The sequence below is a fragment of the Nothobranchius furzeri genome, chromosome 9 (genome assembly GCF_043380555.1).
Source record: "Nothobranchius furzeri strain GRZ-AD chromosome 9, NfurGRZ-RIMD1, whole genome shotgun sequence".
NCBI lineage: Eukaryota > Metazoa > Chordata > Actinopteri > Cyprinodontiformes > Nothobranchiidae > Nothobranchius > Nothobranchius furzeri.
The window spans coordinates 42,261,953-42,286,181 of record NC_091749.1 but is presented as its reverse complement, the minus strand read 5'-3'; positions in this window follow the sequence as shown (position 1 = coordinate 42,286,181).

The window sequence follows — 24,229 nt, the reverse complement described above, 5'->3', positions numbered from 1 at the left end:
AACTGTTTGCTTATGTTTAACATAAACATATTTAAAGTCCCAGTTTCACGCAGGGCGCTGTTGCCCATCCGGATACTGGATACACTGTACAGCTGTTTAATATAAACAATGTGTTTAAAGTCCTATCTTTATGCACAGGTGCTGTTGGCCTCACAGCTCTGTACAGATTTGTCCACAGCAGCTAAAAACATTATTCAGCAGCAATACTGAAAAAAACACTCACATTTTTTTAATTCCTCGTCCATAAATCCCTCAAAATCCTTGTCCTCCGTGTCTGACATGAAGAACTGACCCAGCACTGAACTCAGCGCGCTCGGCTCCGACGCGCCCGGCTCATCGCTGTCAGAGTCAATGTCAATGTCACTGTCGTTGTTCAGCTCTCCTGTTGTGATCCCGGCCTTGGTGAAAGCTCGAACAACAGTCTGGACGCAAACGTTGGCCCAGGCATCAGTGATCCACTCACAGATGGTGGCATAAGTCGATCGGCGCTGCCTGCCCGTCTTGGTGAACGTGTGTTCGCCATCAGTCATCCAGCGCTCCTACGCTGCTCGGACTTTTGCTTTGAAGGACCGGTTCACCCCGATGTCCAGCGGCTGGAGTTTTTTGGTTAATCCATCCAGTATGATGGTGAGCTCCGTGTTCCTCCTCTTCACATGGATTTTAACGGCGTCGGTGAGATGGGCCCGCATGGAGTCACAGATCAGCGTGGCTGGAGAAGTGTGGAAGAAGCCGTCCCGTCTTTTGGTGTACGCCTCCCGCAGCCACTCCACCATCATGTCCTCATCCATCCAGCCTTTCGGGTTCGCCTTGATGATTGTGATGGATAGGAGTAGTCTCGGATCATGTGGTGACTATTGATTGTTATTTACCTGTTGCTCACCTGCGCAGGAAGGCTGTTATAATGAGCAGGTGATAAGGGAAGTCAACATTTGCTGACCATTCAAATGATTTTTTCCATGAATTTTTCGCTCTACTTTGTGGATCTGTACGTTTCTCTGGTTGTGTGTGCCTGTGAACGCCGATTGAAGGAAATATGTTGAACAACCAATAAAGTCGCTTTGATCGAAACCTGGACTGGAATGCTCTGAGGGCGCGTCAACACATCCCCTAATTAGCTGCTCAACGACCCAATGGTTACACTCGCCAACAATGATCATGCCGGCAGGAAACTTGTCTTTGGGTAAAGTTTTCCGCTTGAAGATGACCATCGGCGACAGCTTCGGGCCATCAGCCTGGCAGGCGAGCACAACAGTGAAGCAGGACTTCTCGTGGCCGGTCGTCCGCACAGACACCGTGCTGGTCCCCATTTTCTCCACGGTCCGGTTCACCGGGATGTCGAAGGTTAGCGGGACCTCGTCCATATTGGTGATGCTGGGGCCGGATGTTTTTGTCTGCCATCTTCTTAGAGCAGTAGAAGCGGAACAACTCTAGCTTCTCAGCGTAGTCGGCGGGTAGCTGCTGCGAGACAGTAGTTCTGATGCGGATAGAAAACGCTCGCCTCCGCATGAAGTGAAAACACCAGGAAGGGCTTCCTATGAAGTCCGCAATGTTCATCTCTCGTGCTAATGCTGCAGTTTTGAGATGAATGGAGATGGTGGAGACGCCTCTGCTCGCCGCTCGCTGCCCTACGACCCACTGCTCAACTCGGTCTTCAAGCAGCGGCCATCTTGCCTTGTTGCCACTGAAGCTACACTGTGTTCTCTTCACCTGCAGCAGGTGGTCTTCCAGCTTTCTCCACTTGTGGACTATCGACTCGTTAATCTTGTAATCTCTTGCTGCTGCTCTGTTTCCATGCTCAACGGTGTGAGCGATGGCTTTGAGCTTGAACTCTGCCTCATAAGCATGTCTCTTCGCTGGTGCCATGGCTGGTTACCGGTATAGCTGTGTGGAGCAGTGCCACACCTTTTATTTGGTGACGGAGGGCGGTGATACGGGCCGGCTCTTTGTTTTCCTGCGGACGCATGTGTGGCTGGCTTCACTTGCGTCCTTAATACATGTATAAAAAGCGCATCCGTATTAAAAGGCGCACTGCTGGTTCAGGGGAATATCAAAGGTTTTTAATAGTGCCTTAGGGTGCGGAAAATACGGTGTATATACATATATATATATAATTTTGTTCTGATTTTTTTATGAAAAATCTGTGACATTCTATCTGATAAATTAGATTGAAAACATTCAGCTAGCACTCTTGGTTTGCATAAGAAAAAATAATCAGTTTTAATAATACATCAACCAAATGTTACCAATGTTTCAGATGTGTCCCCCTTCAAATCATGGAGTGAAAAATCTTGCTCAGTAGATGGCTTGTTTACAATCAGGCTGATTAGATCATTTGTATTTGTCGATCTGTTTGAGTGTGACTAATTACTTTGATTATTACAATGAAATTTGTAATGGTACCACAATCAAATCCAACCATCAGGAGTGGCATTTCAGATTTATATGATGTGGAGATGGACTACTGGAATCCAAGTGCTAAACCAACTAATAATTACTGCAAAGATTTTCATGTCCAGCTTTAGGGAAGTATCTAATCAACCTCCTACACACGTCACACTTCAGCCAAGTCGATGTAATTATGAGAATGACGGGGTATCTGCGATGCTGCGTGTGTAGTGCTGTGTTGTGTTGTGCTGAGTTGAGTTGCACTGTGCGATGATGTGAGGGATAATGATCCATGGCTGTGTACGCCATCAGTGAGTAAGTAGTTATGTTAGGAAACCCTGTAACCCTGATGCCTGCTGTCATTTTGATAAATATGCAACACAGAGAAGCCCTCGTAAAAAAACACTTCTCTATCGCAGAGCACATTGCTTTATATTATATTATCTTCCAGACAATTTTCATAAATGTTTTGCATATTTTGAATTTAGAAGTCATCCCAGAACCATGACAGTGTTTGCTGGTAATTCTTGTGTAAATATTTGCCCACATGCATGGTGATAAAAATGTATATAAAGTGTAATGTGTTGATTGGCTGCTGTTAAACAGCCAGCAGCAGACAGTAAAGTTTCTGCGTATGCATTAGTTCAGCTGTGATTTTAAAATGACCTCAGCAGCTATGTTATTGGATTTTATTCATCTGATGTACATCTGCAGCTGATTAACTCATCATCATTTAAGATGGCAACTCCATTTAATCAACATTAGCCAACACAACACAGCTCCTACTTTTAAAGATATTAAGCCAAAAGTGATTTGTTAGAAGCTGAAAGCAATCACCATCTCACAATTCAAACTTTAGTCACTATGGAAGATTTCTGTTTAAAATTTTGCCAACAACAGTTAGAGTCAACCCCATATCTGTTTCCATAAGAAATCTCACTAACCAGCAGATGGATTTGTATGCAATTGTTCAAAAGTAATGTTTTGCACATAAAATTGATTAAAGAGCAAGTTTTTTACCTGTTATTTTAGAAATATTATCGGCCACTTTAAGTTTCACTCTAAGTCACACCGAAAATTAACATTTATGGACTCACCCATCTTGGCTCACAACAAGAAAGGCTGTTGTTTGTAGCGTCCAGGAGAGAGCAGAGCACATTTCCGCTAGGCTACCATTACAATTAGCAACGCTATAAGACGACAGAACTTCTTCAGGCTTGTGTCATTTGTAGAGATAAAACATCAACATTGCAAAACAAATGGATGCCATGGTAGAGCTGCATTACTGTTAGCCAGTCAGAAACAAGATGTCCAAATATCAGGAAATAAGAGTCCAAATCCTACCATCTACAGCTCCAATCTCCTCTGGCTAACTTCTACTTCTTGAAACAGGAGTATGAGAGCTTTTTTCTAACAGAGGTCAACTCACAAGAGACCACTGGAAATGTATTGAAATAAAATGGTGAATTTTGTCTATAACATTTGAAGTCAAACTCATCCAAGATGGTCACCACAGCTAGTTAAAATTAGGAAATACAAAAAAAAATGTCACATCTCACTTTTTTCAGTTATGAGCAACTATTTCATGTGGTAGCAGGTGATGTGGAATTGAATCTAGTTATACTCTAAACTTAACTCAAGCTTTGAGTTTGGGATCAGAGTCTTGAGCAGTTATTTAGCCTCAAACCAACTGAGCTAATGTATGTGTTACTGGACTTTACTTGTAAAACATGAAGAGTAAGCGACTCTAGTAGCAGCAAAAAATAATTGACAACAAACTCCGAGAGCTAATACACCACAAATTAGGGTACAAAGTACACAGAGGCATTCTGTTTTGCCTTGAACCCCAAGATGCCTTGAAATGACCCTGAGTGTGGGACTGAGTTTTGAAGGTGATTTGAATTGTATCAGATATAAAAATATTACGGGGCGGCACAGTGGCGCAGTGGTTAGCGCTGTTGCCTTGCAGCAAGAGGGTCTTGGGTTCAAATCTGCATGAATTTAGCATGTTCCCCCTGTGCATGCGTGGGTTCTCTGCGGGTTCGTCTTCTTCCCACAGTCCAAAAACATGACTGTCGGGTTGTTTGGGCTCTCAAAAATTGTCCTTAGGTGTGTGTGTGTGCATGGTTGTTTGTCCTGTGTGTATCTGTGTTGCTCTGTGATAGACTGGCAACCTGTCCAGGGTGTACCCCGCCTGCTTGCCCAGAGGCAGCTGGAGATAGGCAGCCCCCCACAACCCTGCGTAGACAAGTAGGTATAGAAAATGGATGGATGGATACAAATACTACATGCTGACAAATTAGTGCTTTATACAGGTATAAAGGTGTAGTGGGGGTAAATTGGGGGTGGGGGTTGCTTTTGAAGCATCTTGTTTTGTTTTCTTGTTTTTCTATTTGACTATTTTCCTGTCCTGTCTGCATCTCCTCTCAATCCTCCAGGAAAACTGATCCTGGATTTATTTATCACCTCATGAGTTACTTTTGAACTAAGTAGATCAAAGGGATCTACTGTCATACGTATGTATGGCAGTCCATGTTGAAATTGGACCTTTTTTGGGGGCTCCCCATGGGTGTGTTAGCCTGAACAGCCATGCCAATGCTTTTTTTTAATTTTATTTGGGAAACAAATGGCCTGGTAATGCTCCCATTCAAAAAACGCCGCACTCTGAGAATTCTGACCAAGGCAATCAGCATTGAGCAGCGTATGCCACCGCAATGCTTAGTTTCTCATAAACAACGAAGATGGCATCTGAAACAAAGTTCTCTGTGGTTCTTCTGTTCTAAATGACTTGGACGTGTCTTTATAACCACAACAAGAAGAAGAGCTAAAATCTTTTCAGAAAGATGTTTGCGCACTACTGCATCGCGAGATACAGTCATCATTTCTGCCTTTATCTGAATGTTAATTTTTAGCTGGCTAGTCCTGCCTCTCATGGTGCTTTCCATCCAGACTAGATTAAGATTAAAGTCCCATAGTTGTCACACACACACTAAAGTGTGGTGTGGTGAAAATTGTCCTGCACATATGACCCATCACTGTGGGCAGCGGTGAGCTGTAGACATGGCCCCCAATCCAACCCCTTAAGAAAAAGAAGAAAAAACAATTTCTATAGTGCCTCTCAAGATAAAAGTCATGAGGCACTTCACAAAAACAAAAATAATGTCAAAATATAAAAAATGAATTTAGAAAATGGTTAAAATATATTTAATATGAGCAAAAAATAGACACTGTGATAAAAAAAATGTAAAGAAAGAGAGAGAGTGAATAGGAAAGAGGGAAATCAGTGGATCCTGAGGAAGGTGGAATAGGTGGGGCGAGCAGAACAAGGAGAGGATGAGGAAGTCACATAAAAGCCAGCTTGAGCAAGTGAGTCTTCAGCTGCTTTTTAAAGGAGTCCACTGAATCCACTGATCTCAGGCTCAGGGGGAGAGAGTTCCAGAGTCTGAGGGCCAGAGCAGCAAATGATCTGTCACCTTTGGTCTTTAGCCTGGTGCGCTGCACAACCAGTAGGCTTTGGTCACTGGATCTCAGGGACCTGATGGGGGTGTAAGGACTAAGAAGATCACCAGTGTAAGATGGTGCTTGTCCATGTAAGGCCCTATAGACCAGAACCAGGATCTTAAAATGAACCCTGAAGTTAACTGGCAGCCAGTGAAGCTGGAGGAGAAGCGCGGTGATGTGGGTGTGTTTGGAGGACTTGGTCAGAAGCCGAGCACAGGCATTCGGAACCACCTGTAGACGGTTCAGGGAGGTTCTGCTCAGACGCGTGAAAAGAGAGTTACAGTAGTCTAAGCGTGAGGAGATGAAGGTGTGGAGAACTGTCTCAATTTCAGAGCGGGACAGAATGGGACTCAGCTTAGCAATCTTCCTGAGATGGAAGAAGGAAGAGCGAACAAGAGAACTGACATGAGAATCCAGGGTGAGAGCTGGGTCAAAGGTCACACCAAGATTCCTGACGGAAGGTTTGGTGTGAGAAGCAAGCTGACCAAGAGAGTCTCTGACTTTGGGAACCAGCTTGTCTTGGGCACAAATGATGATCTCAGTCTTATCTTCATTCAGCTGAAGAAAGCTCCCAGCCATCCAGGTTTTGATAGAGTCTAAGCAGGTGTGTAACAGCTGCAGCTTAGTCATCTCATGGGGCTTAAAGGAGATGTACAGTTGGATGTCATCTGCATAAAGATGGTAGGAGATTCCTTTGAAGCAGCTCAGGATGTGCTGAAGAGGAAGCAGATAGAGGAGGAAGAGCAGGGGCCCCAGCACAGAACCTTGTGGGACACCATGGGTAAGAGAGGTGGTGGAGGACCTAAACTTGGAGACAGCCACAGAAAAGGAGCGCTCAGAAAGATAAGAGAAGAACCACTCCAGAGCAGATCCTGATAGGCCTACCCAGTCTCTCAGCCTCCCCAGTAGCAGGTGATGGTCAACAGTGTCAAAGGCAGCAGTCAGGTCCAGCAGGACCAGAACAGAACAGTCCCCTGCATCACTGTGATTCAGAAGGTCATTAGAGACCCTAAGAAGAGCTGTTTCAGTAGAATGAGCTCTACGAAAACCTGACTGGAAGCTATCATAGATGTTATGTTCATCAAGAGCAGCTGTGAGTTGTTTAGCCACAACGTTTTCCAAGATCTTGGAGATGAACGGAAGTTTAGAGATGGGTCTGAAGCTGCTATGGAGAGAGGGGTCGAGACTCGTTTTTTAAGAAGCGGGTGGATTACAGCATTTTTAAAGTAAGCAGGGACCTGACCAGAACCCAGAGAAGCATTAATTATGGAGAGCACGCTGGGACCGATGGACTGAAAAACACTTTTAAACAAAGATGAGGGTAAGATGTCGAGGGGGCATGCAGGGGTCTAGAGTTAACTAGTTTGGTTAACTCAGGCAAAGAAACAGGAGCAAAGCTATCTAGGATGATGGGCCTGGTTGGAGTCGGGAGAGGCAGAGATAAGGCTGAAGGAGAGATGCTAGATCTAACCTTATTGACTTTGTCCACAAAGAAAGACAGAAAGTTCTCACAGACTGTAACAGAGTGTATGGAGGTTGTAGGAGAGTCAGAAGAGACGATGCTGCTGATGGTGTTAAACAGCACCTTGGGGTTCCCTTTGCTCTGGGACACCAGGTTGGAAAAATAGGAAACCTTTGCGTCTCTGACTAAAGAGTTAAAGGATGTCAGAAGATCCTTTAGGTGCAGCAGATGGACGTGGAGATGGGTTTTCTTCAACTAACAAAACGGCGAGCAGGAGGTGGGGATGCAGAAACTGACAAGTCAAAGAAAATGCAATGGTGATCTGAAATATAAACGTCCTCAGGACAAACACTGTCAGCATTTAGACTCAGGGTAAAAACAAGGTCTAAAGTGTGCCCCCTGGTGTGTGTTGGGCCAGAAACATGCTGGGTAAAGCTGAAGGAGTTCATAAGGCTGGAGAAATTCTTGGCAAAGTGGTCATCAACGTGGATGTTAAAGTCACCAACAATCACCAGTCTGGACAGCTTCACAGTGGAGGATAGCAAGTCACTAAACTCCTTACGAAAAGAACTGTTTGGACCAGGTGGACGATAGACCACAGCACAGTAGAACGGGTACTTACGCCTGACTTTAATCAGCTGCAGTTCAAAGGAAGCAAAGTGACCAGAGGTTGTAGAGCTACATGGAAGATGGTCTCTGAAAACAACATCTAGGCCTCCACCACGACCAGAACTCCGGGGCTATCTAAGAAAAGAATAACCACTCAGGCATAGTTCAGAATAATCAGACCAGAATAATCAGATGTTTTGCTGACAAACTTCAGTCAGAAACAGAAAATCCAGGTTTTTAGAGAGAAATAAATCATTGAGCAGGAGGGACTTATTGTTAACAGACCGGGTATTTAACAATAATTTGATCCCTGCCTTGTTGAATGTGATATTTTAAAGATGTGAACAAATACATTTAGACACTATCATTCCTCAATGAAGGGTGGCAGGTGATCTTCCTTGAGGAAAATCTTGTCCTTTAAATATGTTCCAATTTTTAGTCTAGCATAGTCTTTCAAGCAAAGTGCCCAGAAGACAGAAACCCTCGTGATGAGATGTGAAAATGACAACAGTAACTCACGCTAACGTGCACTGACAGCTATAGTAGCCCAGTGTGCTGGATTCACCCATGACTTCTTTCAAAAGATGATTTGTTTGGGTCACTTCAACAAACCTCCTCAGACATTTGAAACTGACTTCCTGCAAAGTCGTCTCTTTCATGTCTGCTTATTTTCACCTCATTTCACACCAGTATGAGATGGGCTCTTTGAAAAAGCTCAGCTTATGGTTGGCTGAGTTGGAGTTTTAAAAAAGAATACATTATTAGCTAGCTGTCCTGCCTGATTCCCCTCTAATGTCAGGCAAGTAGCCAGCCTTTACAGCCATATGCTGGACGGCCCTCTTTTACAAATGTATACATTTATTCATGATGAGTGTTTGTTTGCAGCAAGGGAGTCTTTGTCCTAAAATGCAAATTGAAATCTGTGATTCTCACAGGGAATAGAGATGTGGCAGCTTATTGTTTGAATAAAAGGTTGGAGGAAAAGAGGTGTTTTCATGGTTTGAATCAGGCCCCCTTCGTAACACTTTTGCAAGTGAATTAGATGTATGTGGCATTGTATGGTTAATTCTTTTTCCTTGAACAGATTCAGGTAATTTAATTTCTTCACATTTCTGCCTTGTTTTCTTATAATCTAGAAAAAGTATTTTTCTTCAGATTTTTCTTCCAGAATCTTTGATTGTTCTTTATATGTAGTAGAACATTTGCTAGAAGTTTTTTTTAAGTCTAACTTTAAATTCACTCATATCAAGTTTATGTATTTTGGTTTAACACTTGTTAAAGATCTAATAATTATATGGTTGTTGATTAAACTTTAAATCTTAAGTACAAGTTCAGCTGTGTGCACACTAGTTGTGTGCTGCTTTTCAGGAAAATTCTAACAAGTGAGCAACAAACAGACACAGTAAGTCAATAAAGTCTCAGAAACAAAAAGCCTGGAACTTTTTCAATTGTGCTAGTAGGTTAATCTTCCACCCAGCTCTGGAACGTTTCTAGGAACAGCACACACTGGAAACACTGGTCTGGCAGGGTGCCTCACTGGCTCGTTGCGCCGCTCTCAGTCAGGACTGTCACAGCTGTGTCTGGCCAACTAACTGTTCTGAAACAGTGGAGATACCAGCCATGCGTTCAGCAATGAGCCAAAATCACTGTTTTGTCTCCAAGTGAGTGTGAGCAGGAAGACAGACCTCCTCTTATTACTAATCTTGGGATTAGGAAAAGCTGCTTTAGGCCTTCGACTCATCCTCTCTAATCAGCTTCACTGTCTCCAACAAATATGATCCATAACTGCTCTTTCTGTTTGCATCAGTACAAACAAACAGGCAGTGGTGGAAAACAAGAATGGATGGAGATGGAGGCAGGATGGATGTTGTGCTTCTAAACATCTCCAACAGCGGCAGCAGAACATCTACACAAACACACCAAACGGATTCACTGTCCTGTTTTGGTATCAGCTTCATCACCCTAATTTGTATGACCACAGACCTTCATGTTCAGTAATCTCATAATCACCATCAATAGACCTTCAGTGTTTAGGAGCTAATCTGGAATTAAGAATAGCATTAGCATTTAAGTATCTTTCCACCGATCTTTGCCAAATTGCTGAAATGTTTGTAATGAACTGGCCGCCCCCTTTTGGAACCCCAACCATTCACAATAGATCTGAGTCATTTATATTTTATGTTTAATATATTCCTCCCAGTTGATCACAGGAGCTGTAAGATTGTGAATAATACAACATCTTAGATATTTGCTGGCCAATATCACTGACTGCCTGCAGCAATACCACATCCCTTAATATTCTGGGATGTGTGTGTGAGTGTGTGTGTGTGTGTGTGTGAGTGTGTGTGTGTGTGTGTGTGTGTGTGTGTGTGTGTGTGTGTGTGTGCGTGTGCGTGTGCGTGTGCGTGTGCGTGTGTGTGTGTGTGTGTGTGTGTGTGTGTGTGTGTGTGTGTGTGTGTGTGTGTGTGTGTGTGTGTGTGTGGAGAGAGTATGAGAAAAAGAAAAATAGCTGAAGAGAAGGTTTTTTTTTTTCAGGAGGCTTAGTTCAGTGCTTCTGAGTTCCTGGAAATGGGCTTTTGATCTTTGTGCAGAGCTAGTGCAGAGTGATTATACATCTCTTTGTTCACACAAGGCAGGCAAGCAACCAAACTTTAGCAATCCACAGCTGAGAAAGTGTGTGTGCATGTGTGTGCGTGGCTGTATATGTTCTTTCATATATAGTATGTGACCCCCTGTGCTTTTCTTTGCACCTGTGCCTGGATATGTGACTGTGTTTTGCATCTACCTTAGCCAGAATCCCTGTTGTTTGCAGATGGCGACCCCACATGCCAACCATACACAAACAAATAGTCATGAACAGTCACACAAATGCACTTGCACCTCTAGAGCCAACCTGAAGTCAAGGCCTTGTTTCCTGGAGGTGCTTGCTGCCAAATTACAACTCTCCTGCACAGTGTGGGATTCCAAGATGCTCAACAGCCGCTCTGATCTCCACAAATACTCATCAAACTGGAACGAGTCTCCCTCTGCTGCTCCACAACAAGAGCCAAAATGACACAAGGCTGAAATCGCCATAATTCTTGTGCACAGCAATGTCTAGACTACTTCCTTTTAAGGAAAATTGTGTAAATGCTAACCTGCATGAGGTAATGATTTTAGAAACTTTAAAAGCTTCAGCAGCAGAAAACTGAACTGAACCCACTTTCAACAAAAGAACAATTATTATTTGGACTGTGGCCAAATTCATTTGTATGCTGCATATTGAAGTTGGAAGTCCTCTAATGGTCATGGTGTCAGATGGAGGCCAAGGAGAAAGAAATGTGATATTATGCGGGGCCAGAAGGTCTGTGTAAAAGGCAGAAGAATGGGGTGTGCAGGTGAATCTATTAAATGTTTATTTGTTTGGCCACATCAGCTTTTTTTAAACAGGAGCTCAGCTGGTCTTCAACAAATGTTTGTGTTTTAGTTTTCCAGGAATGCTGAAGTCTGCTCACTTTGACGTAAGGCTTTTCACTCAAAAGCCACGCACTTAAACATTCTAAACTTCTTTTTTGGAAAGCAGATGTTTAATGTGAACAGCTACTGTTGGACATGATGACGGTCAAAAAGCAAGAAGTAAAAAACAAACAATGGATTTCATAAACATCCATCAATTTTTCTAGGAGAAACTGACATGAAGCACAAATTTGATGTGTTGCTTATGGTGTTTTTGTGCATATTATTTTCTTTCTTGTTGAGTTGATGCATGCTTGGGACTGTCTCAGTCTGTGCTAGCCTGTGGGGGTGACAGTGTGCTGGGCTGGGGGCTCCATGCATGGTGGCCCCAAATGGTTTTCCTTTCAGCTGAGGGCTGGTTAAACCAGTAATAGTGTTTTAACACTAAATCAGAGTTAAAGTGCCACTCGTCCACTGCTGACGTCTTCAAATCAAATCTGACAGTTAATTTGAGCATGCTGGATTAGCTGTGTACTTACTACAAAGAATATACACAAAATGACATAAGACAAAGCAACAGTTCATATTATTATTCTTTTTTCTGATGTGGGTTTGACAGGAGTAAGGCATTGGGGAAAATATTCACAGAAAGGAAGAGCACTGCACGCCCAAATCCTACAGCGTGTATGACAGAACTGACCCTTACATCACCTCAGAAGATTTCTCTCACTATCATCTAGAGTAAGAAAGGCAGCACTCTGCCATGCTGCACTGACAGAACAGCCTGCCTCTGTGACCTAGTCTGAGGCTGAATGCATCATAGCATCAGTGACAGGCAAGAGCATTATCGCAGTGTGTGTGTCTGATACGCACATGCATACAAGTAAATACAGCCGAAGTACAGCAGTTTCCGAAGTAATTATCTAATCAAATACAGGAAAATACAAATGTATGCACACTTAGAGAAAACCTACCCATGCTCATAGATCCCAGCTGCAGATATCAATCACTGTCAATTCTCAGTGTGTTTTAGTTACATGTGAAAGAACACTGGATTGCTGATCAGACACAGCTACTAACATATTTTCAAGACTGCCCTTGGTTTGACATTTTATAGCAGCCAGATGGAGAGAAAAGTTTAGAAAAATGTAGAGAAAGGAAAGGCTGCTAAAAGCATCAATAGTTAAGCATGCAGTCGTGCCCCTCTGTGGAATATTCTGGCATGTGGCATTTTCATTTAAATCCTGCTGGCTCACATTTGCCATTCTTGTATTCATCCCATGACACTTCCGCTGTCCAGCTTTCTGTGTGTTGGTAATAAAAACAAAATAAAAGGAGGTTGAACCAGAAAAGAAGTAGGACATGGCGCTAACCCGGTTGCCAAACCAGGCATTCCTTATTTCTGTGGCTTTTAATGCTTTCTGTTATAAAAAATATATGGCTTGGCATGGAACAGAGCTACTTAAGATAGACTATTTTATGCGTATATCGTATATGCGTCTTGTTTCCAAGCCTGTCTAGGTGTGCATAATACATACATAATGCAGATAATGGGCACATCTATGGGCCAGAGTGCAGGACCATCTCCCAAGTTGTCCTCCTTTTTGTTGTTTGGCTGTGTCTCCATTTACAGAACATACTATGAAGACACGATGGTAGTTTGTAGGCATTTAAAAGGTTTGGCCCCAATGGAAGCAGAATTGTAGTAATGAGGTCAACCTGGTTCTATAATACATGTAACATATTCAACATCAATTAGCTGAAAATGTGTGTGTGTCTTCGAAAAAAATGGAAAAAAAATAACATTATCTGATGTATTTATATGCATGCAAGAAACCATCCCTGGAAACAATCAACGTCGCATGGACGTGCAGATCATGTCTATATTGAGTCTATCGATCCAGACCACGTCTGTAGGACGTCCAAACTAGGTTTTTGCACAGGTCCATGCCTGATGTAAACCCTGAGGTCACTAGCCTGGAGGCTAACCTCTTTTGTGGATTTCAGATATTTTAAACATCATTATTCCGCAGAAAGTAATCAATAAACTGCTGCTATTAGGACTGCAACTATCAATGTTTAACTCATTAACTGCCATTGACGACAAAAGTCGCCATTTTAAATGCAACCGTTCACTGCCATTGACGACTAAAGTCGTCATTTGCATTTTTTTTTTTTTACTGTGTGGGCATCGGAACAAGCCACCACACCGTGAGAACAAACATCCCAGCTCTAAAGCTGATCTTCATCCACGTACGTCACATGTCACGTGATCAGGAAGCAGAAAATCCATGTGTTAGGAGATCGTTTTGGGCCGTTGTAAAAAAAAGAGAGGCGCGAACCGGAAAAGTTTCTGCCGATCACAATTCGACAACGGATTATGAAAGAACGGATTATGCTTGAAACGTGCGGATTCTTCCTGATGTAAGAGGTGAGTCTACTCTCTGTTTTAGTAGTTTTGCCGTTGACATCATCCTCGTGCGCAACGTTCTGTGACTCTTAAAAAAACCGTGAAAATGCTGAACAACGCTGGAAGCGAAGGGCTTTTCTGATCAGGAAATGGCTGGCAGTGAATGAGTTGACTGGATTGTGGACTTTCTGAAAGGCAATCTGTCAAGATCCTCCTCTTCCTCCATTGTACTCAACACTGGCTCTCCTCGAGGATGTACTCTCAACCCTCTCCTGTACACACTATTCACACATGATTGCTCTGCAGATTGTCCTGGCAATCAGTATGAAGTTTGAAGACGACGCAACAGCTGTGAGAAGTCTCTAAATAGAAGAAGCAGTGAGGAACATTTGACCAGCTTGCGATTTAGCGAGTTCTTCCACTTAGAAATCATGGAGGGGTCTGAAATTCACATTGTAGGTCCATTCCAACTGTGACAAGCAGCGTTAAAAAAAACAAAACACTGCAGCTCCCAATACACACCCTATTCACTCTGGTCCCGGTACTGCTGCACATTGGGTACAACCATTACCGGTTCCCAGAGTTCGACCCTTTCTGCTGGGGTGCTGATGAGCAGGCTTCCCCGCCCAACGCTGATCACAGCAACCCACCACCCCAGACCCCAACCGGACAGCCAGATCTCCCTCCTAGCCTCCAGCCCCAGGAAGCCAAGCAACAACAGAGGTGTGCTAAGACCCCTAGTCTCCCTCCGCCTGCTCCAATATGGTGTTAGTGAGTGCTGATGAGGTGTATTCCATGGCTGTGGTGAGCGGGCAGTGCGGACATCGTCTGGCCGATGCCAGCTGATGCCACCACACCAGCCCACTTGCACCCACAGCCCTCAGTGTCTAAGTGCAGTTTAAAATTTGGAGTGGGCACCGGCACTTGGGATGAGGCTGAGATATCCCCCTGCCAAATGCTGTTGAATGTGCTCACTACCAAGGCCCTAAGTGTGTGTTTGCGTGGAATGTTGCTGGTGGAAGTGTTTAAGTTGCAAATAAAATAGGGGGGCAGGTTGCCACAGGAATGCGGAAATGGTCTCCATACCCGCACTCCTTGACTTGTCCACCCCCCAAGGTTCTATCTGCAGGTTTATGTGATGATGTGAGGGAGCAGGCGGAGAGAAATGTGTGGGGATGGGGAGGAATGGCTGGTTGGGCTTAGCCCTCCAGGGAGCCAGCTCCCCCACTGCCTCCAATAGGCACCTCTGTTGTCAAAATGCCACCCAGAGCGTGGAGACCCCAGCCCATCCAGCCAGGGCCCAAAGCAGCAGCATCACAGAGCCTCACGGAATCCGAGGGCACCAACCCAGCCCCACCCCAGCAGAATATCTACGCCCATCCCTGCATTTGCACAACTTCCGGATTATAAAAGGCATAGGACATTCAGGTAAGGTTGGGTCCTCCCCCTCCTGGACTTCCCCCTCCCCTGTGATGGGACAGCAGAGGAGCCAAGGTCTACCTGAGGCCCCTGAACCCGAGTCAGGCACTGCTGCATGTTCCTGCCTTCTCCCCGGCAGCATACATATCAGGACCCGACCCCCAAGGCCCTGCCCAGATCCCCCCACGGTGAAGGCAACCCCCACACCCCGAGCCCCCAGGTACCCACCCAGACGCGCCCAGGGGCAATGCAGCTGCCGGGCAGTGACCCATGGCCAACCCCAAGACGTCCAAGGGACCCCACTCACAACCGCCAGTAGTCCACCCCCCCAGGCAACCCAAGCACCTCTAGAGGGGGGCAAAAGCCCCCCCAGTCCCAGACACCCCCAGTGAACCCACCTCCAGGGAACATCCAACTACTCCAAACTCAGACCATGGAATACACCTCATCACCACTCACTAACACCATATTGGAGGGAGACTAGGGGTCTTAGCACACCTTTGTTGTCGCTTGGCTTCCTGGGGCTGGAGGCTAGGAGGGAGATCCGACCGTCCATTTGGGGTCTGGGGTGGTGGGTTGCTGTGCTCAGCGTTGGGCGGGGGAGCCTGCTCATCAGCACCCCAGCAGAAAGGGTTGAACTCTGGGAACCGGTAATGGTTGTACCCCATGTGCAGCAGTACCGGGACCAGAGTGAATAGGGTGTGTATGGGGAGCATGAGTGGGTGTCCGGTGTGCAATTTTGTAAGTCTTTGGTTGTATGTGTATGTGTGAGCATGAGGGAGGGAGTGTGTGACTGTTTGTGTATGACTGTATATGTCAGGTGGGGCCAGTACCGGTGGTTGCCTGGTGGGGTCTGGGTCCCTGGGCTCTGCTGGGTCCCTGGCGGGGGTGGTCGCCCCTAGATCCCGGGTCGCTGGGTCCCAGGCTCGGCCAGCTAGGGGGTGGGAGGCTGTGAGCGGGCCTATGGGCTTGCCGACGATATCTCCCGGGACTCTGCCGGCTGCTGGTTGTGGCCCCCCGGGGCGATCGTCTGGGCCTCTCGAGGGGGGCGGGGGCTTTTCTGGTCGCAGTCTCCCTGGACTTCCTGTGCTCTGGGGCAGCTCCTGGATCTCTGGGACTTGGAGCTCCCTCCGTCTCCTGCACATCTTTAGTCCGTCTCCTGCACATCTTTAGAGCCGGGCGTACACTGTGCGACTTTTTCACTCGTAGCACTCAGCTTCAGCTCAAACTGTACGACTTCCTCGCAGAGCAGATCTCACGAGCCAGGCGCTCACACTGTACAACCCAGTTCTCGGATGCGACCTGACTGCTCACACTGTACGTCTGGTAGCAACACGTCGACCCTAAAAATATGCTAAAAATAGCAGTTTTTACACAACACGTTAGACTTTTTGGTCTTGTTTTGCCTGTTGTCCTTCGGGAGTGCTGCAGGTGGACACACAGCGATTTATGGGGGTTGGATTAGGAAAACGAAATAAAGAAAGTAAATCTGTGTTTTGTGATCAGTTTAATTTGACATGAACACGACAAACACGCTTTCTTGACAATCTTTGTGAGTAAAAAAACGTGTAGAAATTAAAACGAACAACGCGTGTTATTAGGGAAATAGCGGGGAGCGGTGTTGATGCAGGATTGCGCATGCGCCGTAAGCGGTTCTGATAGATTTTGGGTTGCAGCCGTTCACAGCGCCACTTCATCAGTGCGATACCCTCACGAGGGAAGAGCAAAATATTAAACATGCCAGAAGTCCGTGCGACCTCACGACTGCTGATCGGCAGCTGGTCACGTGGTGTTAATCGCCTCTCGTAACCCCCTGTACACTACACGACCGCTCGGCGCAAAACTCGTCCCGATGTCGTGGATTCTCGCACGACTGGAAAATCGGCTCAAAAAAGTGAAAAAGTCGCACAGTGTACGCCCGGCTTAGGGGGCAGATCTGTGGCCCCCACACTCTCTATTGGACGCGCCTATAGAGAAACCTTACATAAACAAGCGTGTGTACACACACAGGTGCTCACACGGTGCTCTCACAAGTATGGACTTGGGCACGTTCAACACATGTCTTAAGTCTATGGTGGGCACTTAATGCACTGTGATTTATTATTGTGTGATTGTTCAGTTAAACAATGTTGATTATATATTTCTCCATCAAGTTGACAGAGTGATAACTTGATGTTGTAGTATTGTTGTTGTGGCCCATTTTTTTGTTTGTTTGTTGTTGTTGTTTTTTTATTCTTCTTCCTTTCTGCAGGTCTAGAAGTAGACTCTTGTTCATTATTGTTTGTTTTTGTGTGACCCCCCCCCCCACACACACACACACACACACACGCACACACACACACCACCACCTTTTGTCTCTTGCTTTCTCTTTCACCTCTGTCTCCGTGTCTGGTCGGAATTAAAAAGCATTCAAAAACAATGACAATAAAGTTTAAAGTATCAGGCATGACATTAAAAGCAGACGCTTTGATGCTCCACCTGTGAGTAAATCTGTAAGGCTTATTGTCACCAGCATTCAGACATCAATTCTGTTTGCTTCTCAGCCAGACAGGACACGGGAAAAAATAAAAAATAAAAACACTGCAGGAAATGACTTTGTATGATTTATTTGTATTGTACAGTATTTGTATAAATTTTATTTGTATTGTTAATGTTCATTTATTTAGCAGACGCTTTTATCCAAAAGCGACTTATAATTTATAACCTATAGGGCATGTTGTGATCCGTGGGGGAAATCGGAGTACCCGGAGGACACCCACACATGCATGGGGAGAACACGCAACTCCACGCAGAAAAGCAGCAACCGAGTTTTCGAACCTGTGACCTTCGTGTTGCGAGGCAACAGTGCTAACCACTGCACCACCATAGACAGATAGCTTGGTGTGTGTGTGTGTGTGTGTGTGTGTGTGTGTGTGTGCTCTGTCTTCTCGATCCTCAGTGAGTCGTGGTGGATGGCTGCTTATACTGAGCCAGGATCCTCTGGAGGTTTCTTCCTGTTAAAAGGGAGTTTTCCTCTCTACTGTCGCTAAATGCTTGCTTAGTATGAGGATTGCTGACACTAGTCAGTGACTTGATGCAATTTGCTGGGTTACTTATATAGGAAACATTTTTTTTTGATTGGCTTAATGAACTGACCTGAATTGGAATGTTTATTACGCAAAGTGCCTTGAGATGACTCTTGTCATGATTTGGCGCTATATAAATAAAATTGAATTGAATTGGAAAATTCATCAACTCTGCATCAGCCAAGGCATTCCTTAAATTTGAAGCAAGCGAAAATCTAATGCTATTGGTTAGTTCTGGTTGGCGCTCAGTTTGCCATTGCACAGAGCTCTGCAGGGCAGGGGCGTGCTTAGCAAGAAAATTAAAAAGATGTACCGCTTACATTGTATCACAGTACATGATAAGATAATCACTTTTACGGATTACAGAAAAATCATACATCATTTCTGAAAGGGGAAAACTCCAGAAAGCAGCTTTAAAGTAGGAGGTAGGAGGATACCTTAGTTATATTTTATTATATATATATTTATACATATAGTTTTTATTATTTTTTCCCACTGTGTTTTATTCTTTTCATACTGTACAGTGCTGCATGTTCAAAATAAAATCAATTACAAAAAAAAAGCACCACCAAAGTAATGATGTTTCCGCCCCCTTGCTTTACAGTTGGGATAATGTTCTTGAGATTGAACTTATCCTTTTACCTCTAAACACAATAAGTGGAGTTTAAGTTAAAAAGTTCCTTTTTGGTCTCATCTGACCACATGACTTTATCCCATGCCACTTGATCGATTTAACTAAGCTACAGGCTCAGTAGTATGTAATGCTACTGCTCCTCTATCACAGGAGAGGAGTGCAGGATACCATACTAATGATCATCCGCTCACACCATCCTCCAGCTCCTCAAACTTGTACTGAGGGTCTGCAAAGGCAGAAAGATGTCACACTGAAGTTGTATACATGCGGAGTGGGCATTATTTCATCCCAACAATCCGAATGGATGTGTACATGGACATCAATCTAAATGATGATCGAACAAAACCACCTCTCTCAATCGGAATGGAATCTCATTTTGATCAAGTCGTATTGGATCAGAATATTTCGACTGACATGTTTACATGAAGAATTTTGGATCTGATAGAGCACATATGTCAGAGTCAAGGCCCGCGGGCCAGATGCGGCCCACGGAGCATTTTTATGTGGCCCGCGAGATAAATATAAAAAATATATTAAAACTGGCCCACTGGCCGATTTTACCGCAAAGACTTCAACTCCCATGATGCTTTGCGGCGTTAGCGCGGAGGAGATGCGCCCCCTCCTTTGTGTTTTTTCAGCGCCTGCTGCCGGTCTCTGCAGCTCCGCTGTCTCGGACAAACTACACTCCTCTCACTCAGCGCCGAGTTCACTCAGCTATTTTCTGACGTTGAAGCCCAGAAACGGAGATTCTAGCCGCTCAGTAATGTGTTCACGACTGAAAGAGAGTTTTCTAACTAACTTCCAGACAGAGCTGATATAACTCCAGCGAGCAGTGACACGCTCAAACCAGCACGGCTCTGTGGTTGTGTTTCCTCCCCGACACACAACAACGCGGTCAAGCTGCTCAGACATGTTCATCAGCACAAACCTATGTGAGCAGCTGTTGTCATCTAATGTTGTCATTATTATGATGAAGATGAACAAAACAACAGGAGTCTCCTCCTCAGCTCAGATCAACCCCATGACGCAGGTATCTGGCTGGAACAGGTGAGCATCACAGTAAACCAGTGGAGCAAACTGAGCTTTAAATATGTTGGTTTTATGCTCTTTTTCTGCTCCAAAACATGAAAGTTAACAGGTGAGATGTTGCATTTTCATTTAAGATAAAATGATATTTTTATTTTGTTGTTGGCCCGTGAGAAAAGATTTAACCTACAGTAAACAGGATGTGGAAAGGCTGCAGATAGATGAATGGGATAGAAAATCCCTTTATTGTTCCTCAGTGGGGAAAGCTAGACGTCACAGCAGTGATGACACTTATTACAGGAGAATAAAAGGAGAATAAAAAATAAGAAAAATGAATAAACAAGAAAACATAAATCCTGAATAGATTTTAAAAATGCTGATTATACCACAAGTAATGAATACCACTGATGCCTTTTATTTAAAACTGACTTGCTCGTGTGTCATTTGGTTATTCCACATTCAGTGTTAATGCAGAAATAAGTATGTTTCCAAATTTAAAGGTTCAAAATTGCATATATGTTGATAAAGAAAATGTGCAAATTTGCCGTCGCTTTTTCAAAAAATATTAAGTTTGGCCCTCGACTCCGTCCCAGAGTTTCCTTTCGGCCCCTTGTGAGTTTGAGTTTGACACCCCTGTGATAGAGCATTCATTCAGACTTGCGCCTATGTAAATGTAGCTATTGCTAAACTTCACACAGGCCTGGGCATGTGATGACTTGAACAGGGGAACCTTCCATGTAATGCATAACTTCAAACCGTGACGGCGTAGTGTTCTACTGACAGGGACCGTTGAAACTGTGGTCCTAGCTGTTCTAGCTTGTCGGTTAGGGTATGACACCCCAACTAAGCATCAACGTGGCAAAGATGAAATAAATGATGATGGAATTTTGTGGGTTATCTTGCACCCATCCTGACCTCATAATGGATGGAGAAGTAGAGCCCTGCACGGGCCTAAAATCTGAGTCCGTGTCCGGCCCGGCCCGAGGGGGTGGAGCCCCAGCCCAACCCAGTCCGAAAAGGTTTTCAGGATTCTCTGGCCCGACCCGAGCCCAAGCCCAACTTTTTTTTTAACCTTTCACAATGTTTTAGCGTGATAGAATGCTCCAAATTCTAATTATCTGTGAGACGCGTTCTGCAGTAAAAAAAAAAAGAAAAAAGAATAAAAAGAAAAAAAACAGCATTCAATGCAGCTTTTGTTTCTAACAGAGCGTATTTTTCGAGCAGCAGATGAAATTTACGAACACTATATTAATTGGATGTGTTTGTAAATTTAATCTGCTCTGAAAATGCGCTCTTGTGCAATTAGAAAAAAAAGCAGCATTCTAATTTTCAAACTGCAGACCGCATTTTCAGAGCGGCAGATTAAATAAACGCCCCCAATTAATACAGCGTTTGTAAATTTAATCTGCCGCTCTGAAAATGCGCTCTCCAGTTAGAAAAAACCCCAGCAATGAATGCTGTATTTTTTTTAACTGCAGAGCAAATTTATTCACAGAAAAATAGAATGCTGCCGTTTTCATGAGAATAAAAGAATGGTTTCTGACATATCAAAGTGGACATAAACTGGCATTTTGGAATAGGGGCACATTTTTCAATCAGCAGTTTGAGAATTTGTTTATATAGGCGCATTTATAAACCACACAGACCTTAACTGAGCTAACGGATGCCGGTGCGTGAGAAGCAGGCAGGTGCTGCTGCGTTCAAGTGTTTCAGTTTTTTTAAATGAATTCGATTAAAAATAAAGGCGCCCGGCCCGTGTCCGAGGTAATTGCACAGTCGTTGTCCCGAAGCCCGGCCCTCGGAGCGGGCTGACCCTCGGGCCTAGGGCTCCAGTGCAGGGCTCTAAGGAGAAGCCATGGAGCTGTTATATATTGGAACTACATTCAGCAACAGACCTTACATGGGCCATCAACACAGACAACATAATCAAATACTCTCCCCGATGTGAAGAAGCAGAAAGGTGCTGGTTTCAGTGCTGCTGTTTTATCACCAGTGTGTGCTGAAGAGTGTCCTGACATCTTTCTGTGGCAGTCTGGTACAGGTACTGCGCTAAGTCAGAGAATAAGGCGTGGCAGAGAGTGGTTAAGGCTGCTTTAGAAGACATTCACACCAGCAGATCCAGAACTACATCAAAGATAATTTTGCAGATTTGTATTACACTTCTAAGCCAGGGACTCCAACATTCTCTACCACACGATCATGGACGTAATTTTCACTTTAGAAGTGGGGGGGGGGGGGGGGGGGGGGACACGAGGGCTGGGGGGTATCTTTACAGTATGTTCTCATGGGAAGCAGGCTTCAACACAAATGGTTGTTTTCTGCTTGGTCCTAGAGCTCAACCAGTGTCAATTTAATATAGTGTAATATTGATTTTGGATGGTAAAAAGTGAAGGGGTCAAAACTTGACTTTGGAAAAAGTGGGGGGGGCACATGTCCCCCCTGTCCCCCCCAAAAATTACGTCCATGCGCATGATCACTGATGGTGATGCTCATTAATTATGTCCTTTAGGTTGTCCTCCACTTTGACCACTACTGTTTGAGTAACTCTTTAATCTCACATGTCTTTAAAAACACACTTGTCAGTTTTGCTTGCTTTTAGCACCCCTGTCTGTTATTAATTGTCTGTGGTCAAACCAAAACTGAAACCTATCTCCTCGCTGTGCGTTAGTCTTTTTAATACCGATGAGTCGGATATTCATTTCAGACGAGTGTCCGGTACGGATAAAGCGTTTTTGACGAATACGAGCATAAGATGAGTAAAACTTGTAAATATCTGTAATCGTGCTGAAGAAAAATCCTCATTGGGTAACTGACTGTCTTCACACTCTGTGATTGGCCAGTCACATAGAGCGCCCGACCCTCCCTACACACAAAACTCTAACTCTAAACTTTTTAAATTAAACTCCCACTCAAATATTAATCCACAAAGTTTAAAGTGTTTACAATTAAGAGAGCAGTCATTCACCGTGTGAGGGAAGCACATGACATTAGTTAAATAAAGACCTTAATGAGATCATGACAACAGATTTGCAACATTTTTATGCACACATTGCAGCATTATAGATGGCTAGTTTAACATCTTTACCACCATTTTCAGGTCTTCAAAAATGCAATACAAACAGATGCTAGTAGTACATTTTGGTTACTCTAAAGAAAATTCTGTCACCAGGACATTATTTTGTGAACCTTCATTGTGTTGATATGCTTAGAAGAAGAAGAAGAAGAAAATATCATTTCTATAGCGCCTCTCAATATAAAAATCACGAGGCACTTCACAAAAACAAAAACAAAAACAAAAAATATAAAAAATTGTAAAAATATAAAAAAGCACTTAAAAATGTTTAAAAATAGATTTAAAATGAGCAAGAATAAGCAATTGCGATTTAAAAGAAAAAATGTTAAGAAAGAGAGAGAGAGTGAATAGGAAAGAGGGAAATCAGTGGATCATGAGGAAGGTGGAATAGGTGGGGAGAGCAGAATAAAGAGAGAGTGGTTGAAGAAGGTCATACAAAAGCCAGCTTGAACAAGTGAGTCTTCAGCTGCTTTTTGAAGGAGACCACTGAGTCCACTGATCTCAGGCTCAGGGGGAGAGAGTTCCAGAGTCTGGGGGGCCACAGCAGCAAATGATCTGTCACCTTTGGTCTTTAGCCTGGTGCGTTGCACAACCAGTAGGCTTTGATCACTGGACCTCAGGGACCTGATGGGGGTGTAGGGACTAAGAAGATCACCAATGTAAGATGGTGCTTGTCCATGTAAGGCCCTATAGGCCAGAACCAGGATCTTGAAATGAACCCTGAAGTTGAATGGCAGCCAGTGAAGCTGGAGGAGAAGCGCGGTGATGTGGGTGTGTTTGGAGGACTTGGTCAGAAGCCGAGCACAGGCATTCTGAACCACCTGTAGACGTTCAGGGAGGTTCTGCTCAGACACCTGAAAAGAGAGTTACAGTAGTCTAAGCATGAGTAGATGAAGGTGTGGAGAACTGTCTCAAGTTCAGAGCGGGACAGAATGGGACTCAGCTTAGCAACGTTCCTGAGATGGAAGAAGGAAGAGCGAACAAGAGAACTGACATGAGAATCCAGGGTGAGAGCTGGGTCAAAGTTCACACCAAGATTCCTGACGGAAGGTTTGGTGTGCAAAGCAAGCTGACCAAGAGAGTCTCTGACTTTGGGAACCAGCTTGTCTGGGGTACAGATGAGGATCTCAGTCTTATCTTCATTCAGCTGTAGAAAGCTCCCAGCCATCCAGGTTTCGATAGAGTCTAAGCAGGTGTGTAACAGCTGCAG